General features: G+C 49.7%; 1 pseudogene; it reads left to right on the forward strand.

The window, feature by feature from the left end:
• LOC132207380 (basic proline-rich protein-like) overlaps positions 1-2,910 on the forward strand; it is a 63,469-nt pseudogene extending 60,559 nt beyond the window's left edge.
• The last annotated feature ends 9,520 nt before the right edge of the window (positions 2,911-12,430 follow it).

Raw genomic sequence — 12,430 nt, forward strand, 5'->3', positions numbered from 1 at the left:
CTAGCCGGGGCAGCCACATCCACATCCCATAAAAGATTAAGTCAAATTAAACATTCACAAACCTGGGTGGAAAAAAATATTCTCATCTCAGTCCAAAATGGTCACTGCATGATCCTCAAAGGATAGTTTATCATCTAATGCTTCAAATTAAAATAAATTCAAAATCAGCACCCCTGACTTTGTCTATGACCAATTCTCTTTTCCTCTCTACCAATGCAATCTCCTCCAGCTCTACAACATCCTATCCCTAACATCCTCCAGCACCTACACCCCTCCCCAACTCTACAACCATCAGACCATAAGCATAGAAGCAAAAGTTGGCCATTCAGCCCTGCCAAGTCTGCTCTGTCATTTAATGAGATCATAGATGATCTAATAATCATTAACACCACTTCCCTAACTTACTCCAATAACCCTTGATTTCTTGCTCTTTGAAAATACATCTCTTTCAGCTGTGAGGATGCTTAATGATCCAACCTGTTTAAGTTTCTGCATTTAACAGTCCCACAGATTCACTATCCACTGAGGAAAATTCCTCCTCATCTCTGTCTTAAATGGATGACCCCTTATTTTGAGATTGTGTCCTCTACTCTGAAGTTCCCTATGAATCTTCAATAAGGACACCTTTCATTCTTCTAAATTCCAATGAATATAAGCCCAACCGAATCAACCTCTCCTCCTGATAGGATGTCTCCACACCCAGGATTGTCCTAATGACCTTTCAATGCTGTTCCCATAATGCCAATACCTCTTCCTTTAGAGAAAGGTCCCAAAACTGTTCACAGTTATAAATGCATGATTCCTTGTTATAGTTTGAGCAAGACTTCTCTATTCCTTACAAAATAAAAGGACCTCAGATCAGTAACAAAATCTGAAGGTGCAAAAAATACTCAGCAGGACTGACAGCACCTATGGAAAGAGAAAACACAAAGTTTGCGCTTCAAATCCAGTGGCCCTTTGCCAGAGCTGAAGGCAGCTGAGAAATAGTGGTATTTATGCTGATGACAGGTAGAGGCAATAAGACTGAGTCAAATAAATAGAGTCAGTGCAGACAGGGAGAAACTAAAAATAAATATACAACAGTATTCTGATCACTGTTGTCTTCTTCTTTTATGTCGTCATCTCTCTGAGCACTGTCTCCATCTATTCAATTCAGTCCTGCCCCCACCTCAGACCATGCCCGAGCCCAACCCCAACTGCCTCCATCACATCACTGATGTCCCCACTCTCTCCAGCATCTCCAATCACCATGCCCCCTCTTGCTGTCTCTGCGCAGCCCTCCTCGATAATTTCACCCCTCCACACTCTCTGCTTCCCTCTCCAACCCCAACATTGACCTCCACTTCCCTCTCCTTTCTTCACCTCCTTTGTTCACCTCGCCCCCATTTTATCCCCTTACCCCATTGCTCCTTCCAGCCCTTGTCTCACTTCCCCATTTCACCCCTCTACCCTTCCCTCCCCTCTATTCCCCACTTCACTTGCTTTCTCCCTTCTTCTGCCCTTCTTCCCCCCCTCTCTTTTCACCTGTCATCCCCTTTGCCCTCTCAGCTGTTTACCCTACCCCACCTCCAACCCTCCCCTCCCTCCTACCCCAGCCCCCTACTCCCACCACCACTATCCCCATCCCCCATATCCCTAACCCTACCTCAAACCCCTAATCCCACCACGCCCACATCCCCTACCCCACAACCCCCACCCCTAACCACACCACCAACCTCTACTCCCACCACCCCTTCCCCTTACTCCTTCCAGCGCCAACCCACTCCCCAGGAAATAACCCCAAACCCCACAACACCCTGCCACCCCCACTGCCCCTAAAACAACCCCAACACCCACAATATCCTGCCACCGCTACCACTACACCCACCCCCACCCTACCCCAACCCTATCCCTTCCCTCACCCTACCTCTAACACAGCCCTAGCCCTACCCCCACCCCTAACACTGCCCTACCCCCAACCCCGCCCTACCTCAACCCCACCCCCAACCCCGCCCTACCTCAACCCCACCCCCAACCCCGCCCTACCTCAACCCCACCCCCAACCCCGCCCTACCTCAACCCCACCCCCAACCCCGCCCTACCTCAACCCCACCCCCAACCCCGCCCTACCTCAACCCCACCCCCAACCCCACCCTACCTCTATCCTCACCCCACTAACCTGCCCTACCTCCACCCCACCATTCCCCCACACCCCACCACCCAACCCCCCACCCCACCCCCTCCAACCCCACACCCCACCCCCTCCAACCCCACACCCCACCCAACCCCCTCCAACTCCACACCCCCAACCCCAACAACCCCCACCCTCCCCAACCCCCACCACCCCTCACCCCACCCTCAACCCCCACTCCCACACCCCCAGACCCCCCCCACCACCCCCCCACACTCCCAGCCCCACCCACTCCCAGCCCCACATGCACCCCCACCAATCCCACACCAACCCACCCACACCCACACTCCACCACACCGACACCCACACCCACCCACTCGCCCCCCCCCTTCCCCCCCTCCCCCCCCCCCCTTCCCCCCCCCCCCTCCCCCTCCCCCCCCCCCCTTCCCCCCCTCCCCCCCCCCCCCCTTCCCCCCCCCCCTCCCCCTCCCCTCCCCCCCCCCCCCCTCCCCCCCCCCTCCCCCTCCCCCCCCCCCCTCCCTCCCCCCCCCTCTCCCTCCCCCCCCCCCCCTTCCCCCCCCCCCTCCCCCTCCCCCCCCCCTCCCTCCCCCCCCCCCCCCCTCCCTCCCCCCCCTCCCTCCCCCCCCCTCCCTCCCCCCCCCTCCCTCCCTCCCCCTCCCCCTCCCCCCCCTCCCCCCCCCCCCCCCCCCTCCCTCCCCCCCCCTCCTCTCCCCTCCCCCCCTCCCCCTCCCCTCCCCTCCCCCCCTCCCCCCCCCCTCCCCCCCCCCTCCCCTCCCCCTCCCCCCTCCCCTCCCCTCACCCCCCCCTCCCCTCCCCTCACCCCCCCCCTCCCCTCCCCTCACCCCCCCCCTCCCCTCCCCTCACCCCCCCCCTCCCCTCCCCTCACCCCCCCCCTCCCCTCCCCTCACCCCCCCCTCCCCTCCCCTCACCCCCCCCTCCCCTCCCCTCACCCCCCCCCTCCCCTCCCCTCACCCCCCCCTCCCCTCCCCTCACTCTCTCTCCACCCCTCCCCTCCCCTCACTCTCTCTCCACCCCTCCCCTCCCCTCACTCTCTCTCCTTTCTCCGCCTCTCACCTTCCCTCTCTCCTTCGTTTCAAACCTCGCCTCGTGCGCTCTCGCCCCAAACCGCCTCCCACCGCCAGGCCGCATGCGTCCTGCGCGCTACGTCATTGTCCCCTCTGCCCGCGCGTCGTCTGTCCACCAGGGCCATGAGTAGCGCATGCGCTGTCCTGTCCTTCCGTGTGGAGGGAGAATGAATGAATGAACTCGTCACTGGAGCGGGCACATGGGAGTGTGGTACACATGGCAACTCAATACTCCTCATCAAAGGGCATTCACACAAGATAGGGAGGGAAATAGATGAGATAGCCACAATTTTGGTCAAGGAATCAATTATTAACAGTGAGGAGGATTGACATTTTGGAAAGACTGTCAAACAAGGCCATTTTGGGCAAAGAAAGATTGGGTAACCAGGTGTAGAGCTGGATGAACACAGCAGGCCAAGCAGGATCACAGGAGCATGAAAACTAGATGTTTCGGGCCGAGACCCTTCATCAGCTTGGAGTTACTTTTTTGGAACAGCGATAGTTGAGCAAGGAGCTGATGTGACTGTGAGAGGTATAGATAGAGAAAGAAATATTGTTTCCATTAGTAGAGAGGCCCAAGCTAGGTGGGGGTGCATTGATTAAAGATCAGAAGTCAAAGGTTTAGAGTTGAGGTGAATATTTTTTCACCTGAATGTGATGGGAGTGTGGAAATCATTGCCTGAAAGGCTGATTCCATTCGAAACAGCTTCAGGGTGAAGAGCAGAAGGTTTACAAGGGATTTGAGGAAAAGTCTTTTCACCCAAAAGGTGGCAGCATCTGAAACTCAATGCCTAAAAGGTAGGAACCCTGTAGATACTTGTGAAGTATTTTGTTGAACACTTGATAGACTACAGCATACAAACCTACAGCTCATGTGGTGGAAAATGGTACAGATTAGAAAGATACCTGCTTACCAGTACAGACATGATGAGCCAAAGGGCCATTTACTACCCTGTAAAATATGGTACAACTCGTTGAAAGTTCTGAGATAGTAGGAACTGCCAATGCTGGAGAATCTGAGATAACACAGTGTGAAGCTGGATGAACACAGCAGGCCAAGCAGCATCAGAGGAGCAGGAAAGTTGTCAAGACCCTTCCTCAGAAATTGAAAGTGCTGTTTTCACAACTGCTTGCTCAAGCAGTAGTTGAATTTAACTAACGTATTTTGGGATTCTTGGAAGAAGCAACTTGAGGTGTAGGTAAAAGGGGAAACCAGTGGATTAGTATCTAAATTTCCAGAAGGCATTTGATACTGTGCCACATCAAAGTTTATTGTAGGAAATAAAAGCTAGAATTGAAATTAGTTTTTAGAATTAGAATGAGTTTTATTATCACGCGTGCACTTGAAGTGAGTGAAAACTTTGCGATGCTCCTCTCATTGTGCCATCTTAGATATAAAGTACCGAGGGTACAGATACTTAATTATTTAGGAAAATAATTGAAAGAATAATTATTTTATTTTCTTTAATCATTCATAGAATGAGGGTGTCGCTGGCCAGGGCAGCATTAATTGCCCATCTCTAATTGCCCAGAGGGCAGTTAAGAGTCAACCACATTGCTGTGGGTCTGGAGTCACATGTAGGCCAGACCAGGTAAGGATGGCAGTTCACAGATGCTGCCAGACCTGCTGAGCTTTTCCAGCAACTTTGTTTCTGTTCTTGATTTACAGCATCCGCAGTTCTTTCAGTTTTTATGAAGGATGGCAGTTTCTTTTCCTAAAGGACGTTAGCGAACCAGATGGATTTTCCCCTGACAATCAGCAACTGCTTCACAGTCATCATTAAATTCTTAATTCCAGACATTTATTGAATTCAAGCTCCGTCACCTCCCATGACAGGATGTGAACCCGGGTTCCCAGAACATTATTTGTGTCGCTCGATTATTCGAATGACAGTCCTTTTCACCCCAGTCCGCACCAACACCAGAACTACACTGGGCCAGAGTCTCCAGAACATAACAGGCTTCAAAACTCAAGGCTTTGCGACCCCACCCCCGACCTCCGGTGACCTCGAAATCAGCCAAGGCCTCTGGCCTGGGACTCGTCTCCTGCCCCGGCGTGATTTGGCACCCACTTGCAATGGCTTGCAGTATGGGAATCTCATGCTATGGGGCCAAAGTATTGACATGGATGAGAAGTTGGCCGACCAACAGGAAACAGGTAGTAGGAATCAGCAAGGAAACCAGGTCTTGGCTTTTTATCAATCGGGGTTTGAAAGTCAAGAAATTTGGAGAATACTGTGTCGTTTTTCAACACTTTTAACTTCTGCGGTGACTCCAAAAATAGTAGGCCTTGATTTTCAGCAGACTATCAGAGTGAGGTGCCGCAAAGCTTGATGGATAACTTGATCTATCATCCAGGACAGATTTGAAAGCGAGATGATGAGGATTTGGGATAATATCTGGATGAACACAGCAGGCCAAGCAGCATCTCAGGAGCACAAAAGCTGATGTTTCGGGCCTAGACCCTTCATCAGAGAGGATGCTCCTCCTGGATATGCTCCTGAGATGCTGCTTGGCCTGCTGTGTTCATCCAGCTCCACACTTTGTTATCTCGGATTCTCCAGCATCTGCAGTTCCCATTATCTCTAGAGGATTTGGCATCAGTAAAGCCCACAGATGAAGAAAATACCAAACTCTGCGCTGCGTTTCAGACACAGCATCAGCATCAGTGAGGAATAGTTAAGGTGCAGGCACTGGGCTTAGCATTTAGAACAAATGCAAGAGAGACCATGTGCTTTGGAGAGAGCAAAAGCTGAATTGGGGTAATGCACACTTACAGTAAAAGCAGCTTAAGCGTGAGGACAGAAATAAGAAAGACATTGCAGGAAAAGGGATCTAGAAAGCAGGAAATAGAAATTAAAAGGCAAGTAATGGACTTGGGAAAACGAGAATGAGAATTGCAAACAGAAGATAAAAGCCAGAGAAGGTTACCGTCTTCATAAAGGACTCAGTGGAAACAGGAAACACCTAACGCTGATTTAAGGCTCTCGAGGGGGGGAGAATCTGAATTGTAATTTAAAGTGAAGAAGGGAACCATTTATCATAAAAGCCCTACGGGTGTGGAAACAGGCCATTCAGCCCATCGAGTCTACACTGACCCTCTGAACAGCATCCTACCCAGACCCACCTCCAACCCGATCCCTGCATTCCCCATGGCTAACACACACCTAATCTGCACATTACGGGGCATTTTCCCAGAGCCAATCCCAGTACACCCCTGGACACTACAACATGGCCAACCCACCCTAACCCGCACATCCCTGGGCACCAAGGGACAATTTAGCACGGCCAACCCACCCTAACCCGCACATCCCTGGACACTATGGGACAATTTAGCACGGCCAATCCACCCTAACCCGCACATCCCTGGGCACTATGTGACAATTTAGCACGGCCAATCCACCCTAACCTGCACATCCCTGGGCACTATGGGACAATTTAGCACGGCCAACCCACCCTAACCCGCACATCCCTGGACACTATGGGACAATTTAGCACGGCCAACCCACCCTAACCCGCACATCCCTGGGCACTATGGGACAATTTAGCACGGCCAATCCACCCTAACCCGCACATCCCTGGGCACTATGTGACAATTTAGCACGGCCAATCCACCCTAACCTGCACATCCCTGGGCACCAAGGGACAATTTAACACGGCCAATCCACCCTAACCCGCACATCCCTGGGCACCAAGGGACAATTTAGCACGGCCAACCCACCCTAACCCGCACATCCCTGGGCACTATGGGACAATTTAGCACGGCCAATCCACCCTAACCCGCACATCCCTGGGCACTATGGGACAATTTAGCACAGCAAACCCACCCTAACCTGCACATCTTTGGACTGTGGGAGGAAACCCACGCAGACACGGGGAGAATGTGCAAACTCCACACAGACAGTCGCCCAAGGGTGGGATCGAACCCAGGTCCCTCACGCCGTGAGGCAGCAGTGCTAACCCCTGAGCCACCACCCGACCCCTGGACCAGCATGTGGCAATCCCGAGTCCCGGAGCAGCGTGGAGAGGTGAAGCAAATCCTGGCACAGCGCGACTTAACCTTGTGGGGAGGAGCGGACTGGAGGCTGGGGAGATGTGGGTCACTTGCTGGACTTGGGCCTGGCACCACGTGCTGAGCTGCTGCTGTTTCGTACTCTTTACTGGACTGAGATAGAAATCCTTTTCACAATCCCACCCTCGGGCGACTGTCTGTGTGGAGTTTGCACAATCTCCCTGTGTCTGCGCGGGTTTCCTCCTTTTCACAATTATAACTACCTCATTTGCTTTCCCTTTAATCCTCTTTTGTATGACACCAGTCTGTATATTTTTCTTAAATGTGTAAGACTTGTACCTCATTACTTGTACCTGAGATAGTGCCATTAAAACACAGCCATTGTAAAATGAAAACTTCTCACTGTACTTCGGTACTGGAGGCATGAGCGACAATAAAAGTTATTCTACTGTGGAAGGGAGTGGCCCAAAGCCTCCTTGTCTCCATTGTAGCAGGGTGGGCTAGGTTGGTTCAGAAGCCTGATGGTCCCCAGGGAAACCCGTGGGATTCATGGGAATTTGTTACAACGAACCCAAAAAGGAAACCCAAAAGACTGCAGATCAGATCGTAGCTTCAACGATGACTAAAAGAGCGGAGATAAACACTGCTGTAAGCGCGTAGGAAGTACACAGTGCAGATGAGACATGTGTGCTTTTTTTGTAAATGAAAGTTAACTCCTTTTTAGTCATGGAAATGTACAGGACGGAGCAGACCCTTCAGTCCAACATGTCCATGCTGACCCTATATCCTAAATTAATCCAGTCCCATTTGCCAGCATTTGGGCCATATCCCTCTAAACCTTTCCCATTCATGTGCCCATCCAGATGCCTTTTAAATGCTGTAACTGTACTAGCCCCCTCCACCACTTCCTCTGGCAGCTCGTTCCATACATACACCACCCTCTGTGTGAAAAAGTTGCCCCTCAGCTCCCTTTTAAATCTTTCCCCTCTCACCTTAAACCTACGCCCCTCTAGTTTTGGACCCTCCCATCACCACCCTGTGGGGAAAAGACCTTGTCTATTCACCCTATCCATGCCCCTCGTGGTTTTATAAACCTCTATAAGGTCACCCCCTCAGCCTCCGACACTCCAGGGAAAATAGCCCCAGCCTATTCAGCCTCTCTCTGCAGCTCAAACCTTCTAGCCCCGGCAACACCCTTGTAAACCTGTTCTGCAGCCTTTCCTCTAGCAGGGAGGTGAGAAGTAAAGGAAACATGCATGCTCATAATTCCAAACGGGCCACCAAACTACACAAACTCAATTGCTGAAGAAGGACTTAGTTTTCCCTCAAGAGAGTGTGACGAAAGCAAATGGTAAATGGGAAGGCTGGAGACTATATTCCCAGTTCTGTCGAACAAAGCCTAATTTGAGCGTGATGTCTTGTTGGGACGAGTGATTATTGGGGTGGTTACGAAATTTCCGCGTGAACGGAGCTAATTTGCTTCTGGCGAAAGATTTGTGGGGAGTGAAATTCACAAATTAGTCTATAATCATGGAAGTTGAGGCTAGAGAGAGGGAGCACTAAAACGATTCTGGGTACTTTTACATCGTGTGTGGTGACCTGAGCAATGGCTGAGAAAAGCAGTCATAGTACTTCCACAAGCAGATTCACAGAAGGTAATTCATAGTATCCCTAAAGTGTGGAAGCAGGCCATTCAGCCCCATTGAGTCCACGCCAACTACCCCTGTAACCCTGCATCTCCCATGGCCAAACCACCCTCACCTGAACATCTTTGCACTGTGGGAGGAAACCCATGCAGACACAGGGAGAATGCGCAAACTCCACACAAGGGTGGGATCAAACCCAGGTCCCTGCTGCTCTGTGAGGCAGCAGTGCTAACCCCTGTTAGCACTGTCAGATGTTAGAGTGTCTGAAACTCTGTTGAAGACAGTTCATTAGACGTTTCTGGCCTGTCTTCATTAATTGAGGCTCAGGAAGCGGACACAGAGTGACATAAGTTAGCACAGAGAGCTCTTCCAGAGTGCTTCCAGAGACTTCGTAGAGATGTAGTGCAGCTCTGGAAAATATGTTACACATGTTTGGTAAAAACCTCAACTCATAATAGACAGATGCAATAATTAGGGTGTTGAAATGAGGTAGAATTTTGTTAGTTGCTTTCCCTCCTGCTGTGGACCCAGTCTAACAGCAATATCCTTTAGCACCTGACCAGTACTGGTGTTGCTGAGCCATTCTCGGTGATAGACGTTGTAGTCCCCGCTCCGCCCACACTACATTCTGCACCCTCAGTGCTTCCTCCAAGTGTTGTTCAATGTGGAGGGGGTACTGACCCCTCTGCTGAGCTGGGGGAGGTAGCAATTGGTGGTGATCAGTGGGACGTTTCCTTCCCCGTGTCTGACCTCATGCTATGAGGCTTCATCAGGCTCAGAGTCAATGTTGTGGGCAACTCTTTCCTGACCATATACCGCTCTACCACCAGCTCTGGTAGGTCTGTTTCATTCTTGGACAGCATACACACTATGCATTAATATTTAGGTGCAGATCACCAAAGAGACTAAACTGCTTTCTTTTTCTCTTTGTTCGTTAATGGGATGAGGGCATCGCTGACCTGGCTGCATTTATTGCCCCATCCCTAATTGCCCAGAGGGCAGTTAAGAATCAACTGCATTGCTGTGGGTCTGGAGTCACATGTAGGCCCAGACCAGGTAAGGATGGCAGTTTCCTTCCCCAAAGGACATTTGTGAACCAGGATGGTTCTTCCCGACAATCAGTCATCATTAGATCCTTAATTCCAGATATTCCTTTATTGAATTCAAATTCCACCATCTGCCATGGCAGGATGTCCCCAGAACATTATCTGAGTCTCAATGGAATAACAATGCAGCAATAATACCACTAGACCATCACCTCGCTGTGCTCATGACATTTAAGGGAGTCTAGTCAGAACAGATCAGAGCGGACAACTTTAGCGACCCTTTTGCTATAAAACAACATCTTTTTCACTTAGGCTCAGGTGAAAGCGGAAATTCATTGCGTGTTGGAAAAGTGCCTGATTGCAACCAGTCAGAGCAGGGTGGATTGTCAAGGGCTTTTCCCCAGGGTAGGGGAGGGTGTGGGTTAAGATGAGCGGGGAAAGACTTAACAGGGACATAAGGGGCAACGTTTTCACACAGAGGGTGGTGTGTGTATGGAATGAGCTGCCAGAGGAAGTAGAGGAGGCTGGTACAGTTACAACATTCAAAAGACATGAATAGGAAGGGTTTGGGGGGATATGGGTGAAATGCTGGCAAATGGGACTAGATTAGGATACGCGGTCACCATGGACGAGTTGGACCGACTGTTTCCACATCTCTATGCTTCTATAAAAAAGAGTTACCTTCCCTGTATAAAAAAAATGCATTTCTCATCTACAATGTGTACTTCCTGTGCACACAGCCAGGCCCAAAACGTCAGCTTTTGTGCTCCTGAGATGCTGCTTGGCCTGCTGTGTTCATCCAGCTTCACACTTTGTTATCTTGGATTCTCCAGCATCTGCAGTTCCCATTGTCACAGGCTCAGTGTCTGAACCTGGTAATCCGACCAGATTTTGCATAGACTACAGAATGATGGCACGGTGGCTCAGCGGTTAGCACTGCAGCCTCACAGCGCCAGGGACCCGGGTTCAATTCCAGCCTCCGGTAACTGCCTGTATGGAGTTTGTACATTCTCCCCGTGTCTGCGTGGGTTTCCTCCGGGTGCTCCGGTTTCCTCCCACCGTCCAAAGGTGTTCAGGTTAGGGTGGCTAAATTGCCCGTAGTGTTCAGGGGTGTGTGGGTTACAGGGGGATGGGGATGGGTCTGGGTGGGATGCTCCAAGGGGTGGTGTGGACTTGTTGGGCCGAAGGGCCTGTTTCCCACACTGTAGGGAATCTAACCTAAACTATAAAAAACGTCAGCATCAAACTCTCCCACAGAATTCCTCATTTGGAAGACTGTATTGGCACAGCCTGATGCCTTACCAAATGGATTTATTAAAGATGTACAGGCTGGTTCCTTTGAAATGCCAGAGTTTAGGAGATTGTCATACAAAGTCATCCTTTGCCACTGCCAATAAAATCCCTGACAAAAGTGCGCACTATCTATTGAGGGCAGATAATAGGTAAGAACAGAAGCAACAAGCATTGGTAGAATGCACTGAATCTAAATTTAAATGAGAAACCATGAGTTTTGGGGGGTGGAGTTAGGGATATATGGCTTCTACAGTCATTGAAAACTGTTTTTACCAAATCTTAATGCTATAGCTGCTCTTTTGGCTGATTTGCTACAAAAGAAAGCCGAGATAAGGGGATCAAGCGGAGTGAAGCATTTCTCCAAAAGGCTGGAAATAATTTAGTGAATTTGACTGTACAAAGCTAGCAACAGACGCTAATGATCTTGGGCTAGTGCAGTCTTATTACCAGATGATGGCGCAGGGAAACAAGTGGGACATGTTTCTCAAAAGCTAAAATGATCAAAAGAGTTACTCTACCAATGGAAAAGACAGCCTAGGATTACTATTAGCTGTTCAGAGTTTTTAAGTGCATGTCTACCTTGACTACAGAGAGAAACGTACACAGTAAATATTGATCACAGTAGCCTCAGCCTGAGAAATAATTCAAACTCCAGAATGCCAGACTATTTCAATATAATTCACTATCAGATCCTTGCCATTTAAAAGATTATCTGCATTCAGGGGAAAACAATACAATTGCTGATGATTTGTCCAGAAATTCAACATTTTGTTTTATTATCTGAGTACCAAGATGATATTGTGCATTGTTGCATTTAATACATATAAAGGTGGAACAAAAATGTGTAAATGTTCTTAAATTCCTTTTGTTTCTACACTCGGTAATGAAACATATTTCAAAAGGATGTTAAAATGAAGACGTGTCCTTTGTTAATTTTACTTTTTGAGGAATGTTACTTAAAGGATTAGTTGTTTTGAAAGACCAAGAAGGCGTTGACAGTGAGATTTTAAAGCGGGGCGTTAGAAGGACAGTTTGGACATTTTATTTAAAAGACCCTTACTCGAAGTTACAGATCTTGAGCAAACTGCTCTGATTTGTTTACAGAGATCGTGTGGCCACATTTACAGCTGCTGGGAGCTTTGGCTATTTAACACTTGGTTTCATTTGGTGCTGAGCTTAACTGGAGAATAGTCACACAACTCTTCAGCCAGTTTTTA

Source organism: Stegostoma tigrinum, chromosome 46 (genome assembly GCF_030684315.1).
Source record: "Stegostoma tigrinum isolate sSteTig4 chromosome 46, sSteTig4.hap1, whole genome shotgun sequence".
NCBI lineage: Eukaryota > Metazoa > Chordata > Chondrichthyes > Orectolobiformes > Stegostomatidae > Stegostoma > Stegostoma tigrinum.